General features: G+C 45.5%; 1 protein-coding gene across 1 annotated transcript in view; it reads left to right on the plus strand.

Annotated features, from left to right (window-relative positions):
* The first annotated feature begins 6,610 nt into the window (after nt 1–6,610).
* The window catches only part of HELZ (helicase with zinc finger), a 255,751-nt gene continuing 248,826 nt past the window's right edge, over nt 6,611–13,535 (plus strand). The window contains exon 1 of the mRNA XM_054976797.1: nt 6,611–6,649. The gene's annotated coding sequence lies outside the window, so the exon portion shown is untranslated. The remainder of the gene's footprint in view (nt 6,650–13,535) is intronic.

Consider the following 13,535-nt stretch of genomic DNA (forward strand, 5'->3'; position numbering starts at 1 on the left):
GACAGAGAGGAGTTTAGATTGCCCTCCGCACCACTCCAGGGCCACTGGCCATGTGACCACTTTCAAGAGGTGCCAGCGTTCCAGCTGAAAAAAAGCCCTGGCCAAGACTCGTGCTCCAGAATAAACTGCAACTATTAAAATGTAATAGAGATTTATTTTAAAACAGTACATTAATACATGGTCAGGCCAGCAACACATTTAAGAGTGCATACCGTGTACATCCTCCCTATGGATTCCAGTCTTTGTCCCTAGTCATATAAATAGAAGCAAGGGCTTTTATTCCAGTTAGTTGGAAAATATTTATTAGACAAAAAAAATCAACAATCTGCAGTAAGGACCTTCACTTCTGTTCTAAAATGTTAGTAGAGTGACAAGCAGCACAAAAATTATTTTATTGGTATACTAATTTTTATATCACTTTTCCAGGGAACCTGCCCAAGACAACTTATCTAATCAAAACTAAATATTAATACTTATTAATTAAAATCCAGATTTAAAAATCTAGTCACCACAAAACATAGCCCATCAAAGTAACATTTTCCAGGCTAAAACACATACTAAAATGGTGTTAAAAGACACTTGCATTAAAATTCAGAGGGAACAGAAATATTTTGGCCTAGTGCCTAAAAGAGAGCAGCGTAGGCACCAAGCAGGCCTCAAGGAGAAGGGCAGGGGATTACAGAGAGCAGGGGTCATTTCGTAGAAAAAGAGCTGGAAGAACTCATTAGCATAACTCATTAGCATATGCCACGCCCCCTGACATTACCTAGCCTGGCTGCTTTGGACCCAGTCTTGGCCATTCAGGGCCGCAACTGGGCCCAAAATAGCAAAAGGGCTGAAAATGGCTGAAAAGGGGCCAAAAATGGTCAGGATCGGGCTGCTGCTGAACAGGAGAGTGATCCACCACCCATCAGAGGTCTGATCCGGGCCCCAATCCAGGACGAAACGGGCCCAAAATGGCCGAGTCAGGTGGGCGGGGCCACCTGGCATGTGACCTCTTTGGGGGACTGCTGGAACTGTGTTCCTGCACGTTCCGCCTTGAAATGAGCCCTGATAGAGAGCCAGGCTTGTGAAGAAGATCTTAACTATGCTTTTAATGAAGTGTTTTAAATGTTTTAATGCTGGTATCCGCCCTGAGCCTGCTTGCGGGGAGGGCGGAATATAAATACGATAAAATAAATAAATAAATAAATAAAAATAATAACTAGCGAGCTGACAACCTTGGTCCTTCAAGTTTAGGCTATTTGCTTTGTTTGTTCCAGTCATGCTATTTGGATTTTCAGATACGAAGGAGGAAAGGGAGGATGTATGTGGTGGGCAAAATCAGCACGGGATAGTAGGGAAGACACTGAATTGTGTGCGCAGGGCAACATTGTGGTAAATTTGGAAGGACAGTGGAGCCACGCATACAGAGCAGAAGCAAGAACGTGGTGATTGAGGGCCGCTTCACGGAAAACAGAATGAAGAGGGGACCAAGAGGTTAATGAAACTTGGGTCAGAGGGGAAACATTCGAGAGTCAACTGCACTAGACTATTTTTTTATAAAGAGGAGACAGATTTTTAATTTTTAACCTGACATTAGTATGCCATCCATTATGGAACAAAATGAAAAGGCAGACCAGGAAAAAACCCTTACTGGAATTTTCTTGAACAGGGTAGTTTAACGATGTGCAATTGACGGCCATGATCTTGCTATGCCAGGGGTGGGCAATTGTTTTGGCTTGGGGGCCACTTTGTGGGAGCGGAGGTTAGCGGAGGGCCGCACCTTTTAAAATGATTGCATTCATTAGTTAACTTTGCATTTCAGAAAAGGTATAAAATTGTATCATAAAAATCAATAAATATAAATTAAATAAAATAATGGTAGTTTTATTCAATTTATTTATTGTGCTAATTTCATATCATCTATAGCTGCAAGCACATTTAATTTTAGAATCAGTTTAATGAGACAAATGTAGGAATGAAGGTGTCAGGAGTGTGGGCGCCCCCTTGTGGCGGGGGTGGCGGCGGGTCGGCGCGGGACGCCCCCGGCGGGTCCGTGCTGGGTCCTCGTCGAGAGGTGGGGGGAGGTTTCCCCGAGTGAGGGCCGGCTTGGCCCCTGGGCGAGTCCCCCTTAAGGCCTCAGATGGGCGGCCACCGTCTGGTCTGGTGCTGCCAGCCAGCAATTAGCTCCACCCGGCCAGTCACCCTTCCAACACCAGGATGAACTGGCCCAGTCACATGTGACTCTCTCCTCATCGGCCTGGGCTCACCTCCCTAAATACCCCCGCCCCTTATGGCCAACCCCACCCTTCCCTTCCAGTGCCCGCCCCCAGTGCCATTCCCACCACCTGGGCCAGGCGTGGCCACATCCTGCTGCCCCATCTGCCCTGGCCCCATTGGCTGCCTCGTCCCTGCCCCCTCCCTTCTTCCTCCCTGCCCTGCCCCCTGTCTCCTCCTCCCCCTCTAGCTGGCCTCGGTGGATGGCTGCACAGGCTGCCCTTCTGCCGGCTGCGCCCGCCCCCTCCCTTGGCCTGCTGGGGGTTGTAGGCCTCCTCGGGGCTCTGCGCCGGCGCGGGCGTCTCGCCGCGGCCCGGCTTCCTGGGCGGCCGCTCCTTGCCTCGCCCATGGCCGCGGCGTCCCGCCGGCGCAGGCCCTGGCTGCCGGGGCTGCGGCCGCGGCCGGGTTGACGGCCTCCTCCATCCGCGGCCGTTTGCTGCTCGGCGCCGGGCTCCTGGCCTCGGCGGGTCGGCGGCCGCGGCCGTCAGCTCCGCCGGGGGGGTGGAGAGGCCTCCTTGGCTGGGCGGCGTTTCCGCGGCCCCGCCGGCGTCCCTCCCGGCGCATCTCCCGGCCGACTCCAGGGGCCGCAGGTAGGTGTCGCCACGGGCGGGGGTGAGGGAGGGGGTGGGGGTCGCGGAGTCTGAGGGTGTGGCGCCGCTGCCCCTCGGACAGAAGGAAATGAAGGAAATCTCGGTTCAAGGTGGATTTTTCTGACTGTCTTGGCGGGCCACAAAAAACTCTGTAGCGGGCCGCATGTGGCCCGCGGGACACAATTTGCCCACCCCTGTGCTATGCCATCTCTTAAATGCACAGTAATTGTGTCCCGATACACAACTGCAGGGCTTTTTTTCAGCTGGAACGCGGTGGAACGGAGTTCCGGAACCTCTTGAAAATGTTCACTTGGCTGGTGGCCCCGCCCCCTGATCTCCAGACAGAGGGGAGTTTAGATTGCCCTCCGCGCAATCCCTGCACAACTGAATATAACAGCTATTACCTATCATGGTTCAACAAAATGCAAAAGAGTGTGCCAATTATTTCTCTGCCAAAAAAAGAAGAAGCTAGCAATAAATAGATTTTACTCTCCAACCATAGAGGCTGCACCATTAATTATATTTCATTAGATTTCTGTTTTCTTTAAACATGGTCACTATATACATGGTCAAATACTGGTGATTTCAAGGGAATGGTGTTTTTTTTAAACGTAGTTGGTCATGTGATTATGGAGAAATAAATTAGAGAAGTGATAATTGCACCAGATGTATAAGAGCAGGGTTTTTTTTCTGGGAAAAGAGGTGGTGGAACTCAGTGGGTTGCCCTCGGAGAAAATGGTCACATGGCTGGTGGCCCTGCTCCCTGATCTCCAGAGGGGAGTTTAGATTGCCCTCCACGCTGCGACGCAGAGGTCAATCTAAACTCCCCTCTGTCTGGAGATCAGGGGGCCATTTTCAAGAGGTTCTGGAATTCCGTTCCACTGTGTTCCAGCTGAAAAAAAGCCCTGTATAAGAGTAAGCTCACCACTGGTAGTCAAAGGCACTGACTGCGGGCACTCTCCTTTACAGGATTTCATACTTATTTATTTATTTTATTTATGTCATTTATAGTCCGCCTTTCTCACTGAGACTCAAGGTGGATTACATAGCATGAGAGTAGTACAACCAGTATCGGGAACATTTCCATACAGCAACAAGGACATTTCTATACAGTGTTAAGGACATTTCCACAACAATGTCATAGGATTTTACAAAGACGTAGCTTTAGCAACGATCCAGTACAGAGTTGAAGAATTGCTGAAACAGAACATAATCAATTCTAGGACTGACATTAGATAAACATGAAGTATGGGTAGTATAAGAGTACATATTCGAGCAACAGATAATATGCAAGGCAACGTAGTGGTGAAGTCTATGGCCCCTAACTCATTAGCGAAGCATTTGAGACCCCTCCCTATAATGCTTCGCTCCAATCTGAGTAAAAAGCCTTTTTGAATAATTTGGTTTTGCATTGTTTGCGGAAAGCCAGGAGGGTGGGGGCTCTCTTGACCTTCTCAGGCAGACCATTCCATAGGGTGGGGGCCACCACAGAGAAAGCCCATGTGTGGGCTGCTGTTGATTTCACCCATGTACAGGCCGGCACCTGCAAGAGAGACCCTGTTCAGATGAGCGAAGTCTGCAAGAGACCCTGTTCAGATCCTCTTTGCAGCCAAGGGGAGTCAGGAATGCACTTAGCAGGAACCTGAAGGGCTGTCATATGGAAGAGGTCACAGCCTTGCTCCCTGCTGCTCCAGAGGGCAAGAGTAAATTTAATAAGCTTATATTACAGGAGAGAGCTGTTGGACAATGGAACCAATTAGCAACTGGGGTGATGAATTCTCCCTCTGTTGGGGGTCTGCAAGCAGAAGGTGGCTAGCCATCTAGTTCTGGATTCCCAGGGTTTGACTAGATGGCCTTCAGGATCACTTCCAAATAGGGTTGCCAGCTCCAGGTTCATAAATTACTAGAGATTTGGAGGGTGGAACCTGGAGAGGGCAGGGTTTAGGGAGGGGAGGGAGCTCAGTAGGTTATAATGCCGGACCCTACCCTCCAAAGCAGCCATTTTCTACAGGGGGACTGATCTCTGTGGCCTGGAGGTCACTTGTGGCCAGGAGATCTCCAGCCACCAACTGGAGGCTGGCAACCCTAAGTACCAAGTATTTGCCAATCTATAAATCTTTCTAATTGCATCCTATCCATTTATGTTAAATGTGTGCAGTTCAAATCTCTATGATCTGTAAAGCAATCTAAACACTACTTAGGGCCATATTATTCATACGGCTGACTAGGCCGAAGCCTAGGGACTAGGGGTCCATCAAATTTTTTTTGCTGAGGCATACCCCCACATAAACTGCAGTTAATTGATTCTCTTATATGACCTCTATTAATAAGATAATTAACTGCTTCCTTATTGAAGTGAATCTTTTCTCTTATATTAAAACAATTATCCATAAATTATATATTTTAATAAATTACACAAATATTACACTTCAAAATATTACAGTATTCAACAATTATACCCCCAAAATGTGCTTTCCTAAAGAGTTCTACTCGCACAATAAAAGTATTTTAAAAACTGCGAATAGAATTCTTCAAGAGACCCTCCAAATGGATATAGGGCTATGTACTGCGGTCTAGTACCTACCAGGGTCAGGCTGTCAGCTGTAGTGGGGTAAAACACTGAAGTGCCGGAGGGGGCCTGAAATACCTGAAAGCCTAGGGGCCCAGCCATGGGTTAATACGGCCCTGACACTACTCAGAATACAGTTAGTACACACGACAAACGCCAAGACTGCCTGCAATGTCATGCACACCGCAGCACAGAGTGCGATTTACTTTCAAGTAAGCATGTATAGGAGTGTGCAGGACACCCCCGGCAACCCAGACACAAACCTGCCTCTGTCAGAAACATACTTAAGATGTATTGTCTCTATATAGCAGAAAAGAGCAAGTAGCACCTATAAGCCACAATTTGGGGTAGGAAGATTAGGCGCTCTCCCCAAATATTGTGAGTCTTATAGATGCTACTGGACTCTTGCTCTTTTCCACAGCTACAGACAGGCAAACACCCCTAGCTATCCATCTTGATCTGTCTCTCTACAGACACCCCAAGGGATGCTCCTTCAAGCATCCGGCTAAAGCCTGACCTGCAACCTGCTTAGGGGTGCTGAGCCAGGGCTTTTTTTCAGCTGGAATGTGGTGGAATGGAGTTCCCGCACCTCTTGAAAATGGTCACATGGCTGGTGGCCCCGCCCCCTGATCTCCAGACCCAGGGGAGGTTAGATTGCCCTATCTAAACTGCCCAATCTAAACTGCCCTCTATCTGGAGATCTGGGGGCGGGGCCACCAGCCACGTGACCATTTTCACAAAGGGGACTTAAACTTTAACCCCCCTCCTTCCAGCTGGCCCAAAGTGACCTCCTTGTGCGGTCCTGAGTTCCACCACCCCTTTCCCCAGAAAAAAGCCCTGTGCTGAGCCTATTATCAATTATTATTATTATTATTATTATTAATAATGAATTATTAACGGGGCTCTGAGCCGTTCCTCTAAATCTGCTTGCAAAAAAAAGACACCCCCCCATTATTATTATTATTTGCAAGAAGCAACCCGCTTTTGAAACTCACCGACCTGCCAGCCAGCCCCTTCCCCTTCCCCGGCCCCTTCTTCCTCCGGGCCCTGAGGGATGCAGGGGGGGGCCCTCCCCGCCTGGCCCCCCGCCGCCCCTCCCTCCTCCGCCCGCCCAACTTTTCTTGGCTGTTCCTGGTGTGCAAAGGGGGGGGGAGAGCGAGTTCTTTTTACCCACAATGCTTTGTGGGGACGTTGACAAGTGGATCCAAGATGGCGTAGAAAGTAATGACAGGTAAGTCGGGACTTGCCCGTTTCCCGGCCGGGAGGGCGCCGGGCGAGGGGGCCGGGCGGGCGCAGGGCCGCCGGAGCGGGTCGGGGGACCCCCGGCGCAGGGCAGCCGCGGGCCGGGCCGGGGCCTCCGGCGCGGGGAGAGGCTGAGCCGCGCCTGCCGGAGCGGGCCCTGTGCCTGCCTGCCTGCCTGCCTGCCTGCCGAGGGGCCTGCTGGAGCCGCCGCTCGGGGGCTGTTGGCGGGCGGGCTGCGCCGGCGTCGGGGGGCCTGAGGGGCTGCGCGGGGGGCCGGGCTGCTCGGGGGCAGGCCGAGCGGGGGCGGCCGGGAGCCGGGCCGAGTCGGAGCCCGGACTGGCGGGCGGGTCTCTTCCCTCCAGAGCGAAAGGGCGCGTGGCGTGTGTGTGTTTTTCATTTTGTTTTAGGAAGACTTTGTGTGTGTGTGTGTGTGTGGGGGGGATAATAAAGTCATCAATTCGCACGTGCAAATCTGGTGGATTTTTTTTGTAAACTACAACTACTTACCTCCCTCGCAACCCGCCCCTTTAAATATATATATATATATAGTAAAAAAAAATTCAGCAGAATCCTGTGGGTCAAACCTTTGAGAAACTGTAAAGACAATAGAAGAACTTAAAATCCTAAATGGAAGAGTGTGTCCCCCGCCCCCGTTTCTGCAAATATATACAGACGGCTTCCCCCTGTAGTATTGCTTTCACGGATGGAGTTGGACGGAACTGCTAAATGGATCGAGTTTTAATTTTGAAATGCGAGAGACGAGCTGTGTTATAAGATGGGAGAGCTGCAAGCAAAGTTCTTTAGCTTCTTTGTAAAATATTTTTTTAAAATGCTTTTTTCAAAGTGTGTTTTTAAAATGGATGTACTTGGTGAGTAAACAAAAGTTATGTTTTAATTATGTGGCCGACTAGGAAAATTAATAATACTGTATCCTGCTCTATACTGTAGGAATATGGTAACTTGGGACATCAGTTCCTCAAATGGACCATTCCACTGTTTTGGTTTTCTGGACTATCTTGAATGTAGTTAACTAACTGCAGTCCTAAAGGGAGTTATTCCAGTCTAAGCTCATTGCAGTCAATAGGCTTAGACTGGAGTAACTCTTCTTAGGAGTGCACTGTTAGTGAAGTTATATACTCTAAAGGAAAATGTTTTGTAGCGAAGATGCTACAGAAAAAAATTATGGAAAAATTACACAAAATGTTTAATGCTGAGAGCGAGCAAGCTTAGCTTTCTAAAACTATGCAAAAAACTTAGTGGTAATTTCCAGGGTGGGTCAGCTTGTAGAAGGGAGGATTTCTTAACAGTGTTTTTAGGCCCAAAGCCTGTAAGAAATTTATCTACACATCTTTTATCACCATAAGTAAAGAAAGGCTCTAAGACTTGGTACTTTATAGGAACACAGTACATTAAGACAACAATAACATCAGGATGTGTGACTGAGTTAAGGAATATGCTGATAGGCTTGAGTAAGGAGCATTGTTTTTGAGAATGCACTGCAAACTGGAAAACTTTTATTAAAACCACACTACAGTAGAGAAACAGTCTAAAAGAGCATTCTTTTTTAGTTTAGTTTTACAATTAACATACTTTCAACAAGTGAGATTATTTGCTGGCTTTTACTTTCTATGATATAACACATCAGATGGAGAATGAGTTTAAAATTTCTCTTTCTATGTAGTTTGTGGAAATTTTCATTTTCCGGTAGGAAGAAGCAACTGAATAGTAGGAATGGTTGATTCATTTACAGTAACTTAACGTCGTCATAGCCACTTCAAGGAAAGAAATGGACCAGTTATTGCTCATCCAGCTGACTTTATCTTAAGATGCGTGCTGGTAATGTTTTTTCTTTTCTTTTCTCCACTCCCCAAATTTTAGATTCTTCCTTTAACTTGTCATGGATGGAGGAACATTTTAAAGAGATATTTTAGAGTAGGAGTTCAGAAAAGATTAGAATGGATGCAGAGTTTGCATTTTAATTGCTCAGATAGGAAAAGGTCAAGGCAAAATGCACAGGCAGCCGTATAATGATGCTCACACACTTTAATTTGGAAATAGATTTTTCTAAAGAAAGACAAGACTAAATACCTATTTGCAAAGTTGCCTAAACTCAGAATTACATTAACATTAAGCAAGTCTGTTAGTGGAATTATTTTTCTTTACAAGCCTTTTGCAGTGCAATCCTATGCAGAGTTATTCTGGTTGATGAGCTTCATCCTAGTGGAGCTGGTTGTGTCTCAACTCTCACATGGCATTAGTTTAGGTTTATGGAGAAATACGTCTTTCTATACGCATTTTTATTCCACCACTCCACTTCTTTATCCTCACAACAACCTTGTGATGTAGGTTAGGCTGAGAAACTGCCTGCCCAAGGTTCCTGACTTTCCCAGCAACATATGGATTTGAATCCATATCTTCCCAATTGTTATCCTACACTCTGGTTTGGATCCTTTACATTCTGTTCTAGCACTCATGTTCTGGGTATGTTCTGCCAACACTAGGCAACTAATAGCAAATATTCAATCATCTAATTTCCAAAAATAGAGTCTTTTATGGTTTTTACCAGGATTAACCTCCGTTCCCCCTATGGTGTAAAGTGTTGTCAACTCACAGTCAACTTATAGTGACCCCATATGGTTTTCAAGGCAAGAGTCAAACAGAAGTGGTTTGCCATCACCTGCCTCTGGGTAGACTTTTTTTGGCAGGTTCCCATCCAAGCACTACCCAAGAGTGACCCTGCTTAGCTTTTGAGATCTGATTGAGCCAATTTTGGGGCTTGCTTACCTTCTTTTGAATAGAATTTAAGACAACACTGTCTCAGTTAAGACATAATACCAAAGCATGGTATATATGAACGAGTATTGGACTTCTGCATACCTTTTCCCCCCTCTCTTCTTCCCTTCTGTTCTCCAGTTCCATTCCTATCTTCCTGATTTGTTGTGAGTCATATTTTGCTGTGACATCTAAGTGGGCAAATCAGTAGGTAAAGGTAAACACCGAGTCATTACTGACCCATGGGGGGACATCACATTGTGACGTTTTCTTGGCAGACTTTTTACGGGATGGTTTGCCATTGCCTTCCCCAGTCATCTACACTTTACCCCCAGGAAACTGGGTACTCCTTTTACCGACCTTGGAAGGATGGAAGGCTGAGTCAACCTTGAGTCGGCTACTTGAACCCAGCTTCTGGGTTCTGAACCCAGACTGGAAATTGGAGGTTGTGGTTCTTGGACTTGTTTATAGGAAAACACAAATGGTTTGCCATTGCCTTCCCCAGTCATCTACACTTTACCCCCAGGAAACTGGGTACTCCTTTTACCGACCTTGGAAGGATGGAAGGCTGAGTCAACCTTGAGTCGGCTACTTGAACCCAGCTTCTGCCAGGATCAAACTCAGGTCGTGAGCAGAACTTAGGCTGCAGTACTGCAGCTTACCACTCTGCGCCATGGAGCAGTATTTGCATATAAACCCAGACTGGAAATTGGAGGTTGTGGTTCTTGGAATTGTTTATAGGAAAACACAAATTTCAGTTTCACCAGTTTAGCTGTGACACAAACTATGGTTTGCCACAAACTAGTGAGGGAAGAAACAGGAATGTATAGGAGGATGAGGGAGCATGCCAAGCCCGAAGCTTGTTTATATACTGCCAGACAATGAGTTGTTATAATTCTGAACTGAGCTTAATTACTTAGGCACACCATTGCTTGGTAATAGTTACTATTTAATGTCCAGTATTAGTAGTGGAATTATTTTTGAACTAAGTGCTGTCATTTGTTTCTGTCATGCAAGGCAAAAAGTGTCGTCTCCAATTTTACAAAGGGGCTTGTTGAGGCAAGACAGCTTTTGTACACAAAACAGCCCAAAGGTTGCTTCATTGTAGAGCTTATGTACAGCCTTTGCTACATGATCAATGTTCACCTCTATTGAGTTGCGTCTTTTATGTACTGGAATCATACGCTAGTTGACATACTGCTCTGTGGCAAATACTACATGTAGAAGTGTTGCCTTATGAAGAATATAGTTTTGGTTTTCTAAGGATGGGTTAGATTCAAGTCCAGGAGCACCTCAAAGACCAACAAGATTTTTAGGGTATAAGCTTTAGAGTGTCAAAGCTCCCTTCGCCAGATACAGTATCTGATGAAAGGGGACTTTGACTCTCAAAAACTTACATCTTGAAAGTCTTGTTGGTCCTTGAGGTGCTTCGGAACTCAAACCTTGCTGTTCTACTGCAGAGTAGCATGGTTACCTGCTTGAAACTATTTTCAAGGATGAGTTAGGACATTCTAATAATTCCAGGAATCAGTGGTGTCAAAATGTTCACAAGGCTGAGAGAAATAAAACCCAGTGCTCTTTCTAGTTACTACTTTAGTACATGTTTCACACAAAGATATCTCCTCCTGCCTCTTGTACATGCAGCCTGTTTTCATAACTTCCATTATGCATATGCCTCTCCCAATTACCTTATGCAATCCTTGCACATTGCCAGACAACCATAGTTCCCATGGTTCTTAGATTCTCCTTTGTCTGAGAGCTGGTTGATCTTATGCTGACTAACCCTCTTGCCTATGCTTTGTCACCTGATTGCCGTTTCTGCATCCCCACAATGTGCCTCACAGTCTTTGGTAGCATATGCCTCTTTATGGTTGCACTCTCTTGCCTCACAGTAGTGGAAATGCCTCTTGTGTTTTGGGCAGGGAGATAGTTTGCCACACTTTTGATGTATTCCCTCCTTCTAGTAACTGGCATGAGGAGTAGAAAATGTAGATCTTGATCTATGTTTTGTCTATTCCTGAACATTCTTTTAGGGCAAGGCCCCAGCAGGGGTAATCCAGTTTTAATGTCTTTCTCCCAGGTTACTATTGTTGGATGTAATTTTGGGAAGCAGTATGGCTTATTGATCTACAGGGCTGTGTTCTTCTCAGATATAATGTGATACGTGAAGGGAATGTGAATTTAACTAGTTGGTCCTAAGTAAGGTTTTATGTTGAAAAGCATTTTTGAGATCACATCAGAATCTCCAGTCCTAGGTTTCTTAAAGTTCCTGACAAATGGTATTGTCTGATGTAGCTGACCTTTATTTTTTTAATTGCAGCTTCTCTACCTGTTTATCCATAGACAATGAAATAGCGACAACTGAACCTACCCTTTTAAGGTTCATATTGGGTTTACTTTAGAATAAAAGCCTATTGTGTTTATTTATAACAATGTTTGAAATTAAGGCAGGGTATGTATTTATTCCTGCCCACCCCTTTTAGAAATGATGTTTTTAGTAACTGAGACTTTGTTCCTAAAATATAAAGCTAAATCAGATGTTGGTGCCGTGTTGAATTGTTGTTTAGGAACTCAAGACAGTAACATCTCTGAGATCCTGGAACAATGCGGGGTGGCTTTTGTGAGATCATACAAGAATCATGTTTGTAGAAGGAAGCATAAGGGGCAGCTATACTATTATTACCGTACATCTCTGAACAGTTCTGGTGAACAAGCGAATGGCAGTAGTGGTATATCTCAATGTTTTGTCTTGGCAAAGCACTTAGTAATGATACACACTGTGGTCTTTATTTAAATTCCAGTAGAAGTTCTGGCTTCCTTTGAGCTGGTGCCCTTGAACTGTTTTGCTCCTGTGTGCAGTTCAGGGTTCCTGTACACAAATTGGTGACATTTACTGTTTTTTACTCCCCCTTTGCTCCACCCTTCATGGTTCCTCACTCTCTTGCAGTTCATTGACAGTAGTCCTAAACAAGACTTGGGTTCATCTGTGGGTGTCTTTTAATATTTCAAAAATCTGTTACAACAAGTCTTAAACCGTTTACCCGGAAGTTGGTCCTCTGGTTTCAGTTTCAGGTGGGTAGTCATGTTGGTCTGTAGTAGGAGAGCAAGATTCAGGTCCAGTAGCACCTCAAAGACCAACTAGATTTGCAGGGTATGAACTTTCGTTTATCAGATCTGATGTGAAGAGAGCTCTGACTCTGAAAAGCTCATACCCTGGAAATCTAGTTGGTCTTTAAGGTTTTTCTGGATCTGAATCTTGCTCCTCTGATTTCAATAAGACTTTACATGTTCCTTTTTATTTGCTTTAATTATCACTTTCCCTCTTTGAGCTAACAGTGCATTTACCACTGTTTGTAAGTTAAGCTTTTCCCGCTTTAAATGGCACTACGCTCCGTGCAGCGAATGTGAGAGAACACCATCTTCCCAGTGCCGACCCTGGAACTGGATGCCTGTCTGTAGAGTTCTGCAGTTCGACTTGGATTCAGTCTTGTAGGTGTCCTTCTAACTTGTCACTTTATTTTCCTAATTAAAATACTATATAATCACCGGTTTAATGTGCATATATCAACCCTTGTCAGAGCCAGTACACAGAAGTTGCAGGGGATAGGAATAGAAATTGGCAAGGCTTCCTCTAACCTTGTCACTTTCTCTGAAGAGCAGAGAAGGGTCAGTGAAAGGACCCTGCAGATGTCAAAAAGCTGCTCCCAAAGGTATACGGCTCTGTGGAACAGACAGTGGGTAGAGGACTCTGAAAATGTCCTTAAGATAATACACATTTGACCACAGGTGACACAACAAAATGCAAGAGTGTTGAAATGCCATTGTAAATCCTTTCACAGTGACCATAAATTGATATGTAAACCTGAAAAGAGCATTTAAAGCTGAATTTCTGCCTTTCGCACATGCATTTCAGTAGTAGGTAAGAGGCTCAGAAACCCTTTAAAAGGCACATGTAAAATCTTTCAAGTAAGAGTGTGTGCATCAGCAGAGAAAAATGAATAAAGCAGTAGGACGTTAAGCTACTAAATACGACTTCCTCCTATAGAGCCATGCTGGTATTTGAGGACCCTGAGAACTTAGCCAGTCCCTTTGAAGAAAACGTT

Source organism: Eublepharis macularius, chromosome 4 (genome assembly GCF_028583425.1).
Source record: "Eublepharis macularius isolate TG4126 chromosome 4, MPM_Emac_v1.0, whole genome shotgun sequence".
NCBI lineage: Eukaryota > Metazoa > Chordata > Lepidosauria > Squamata > Eublepharidae > Eublepharis > Eublepharis macularius.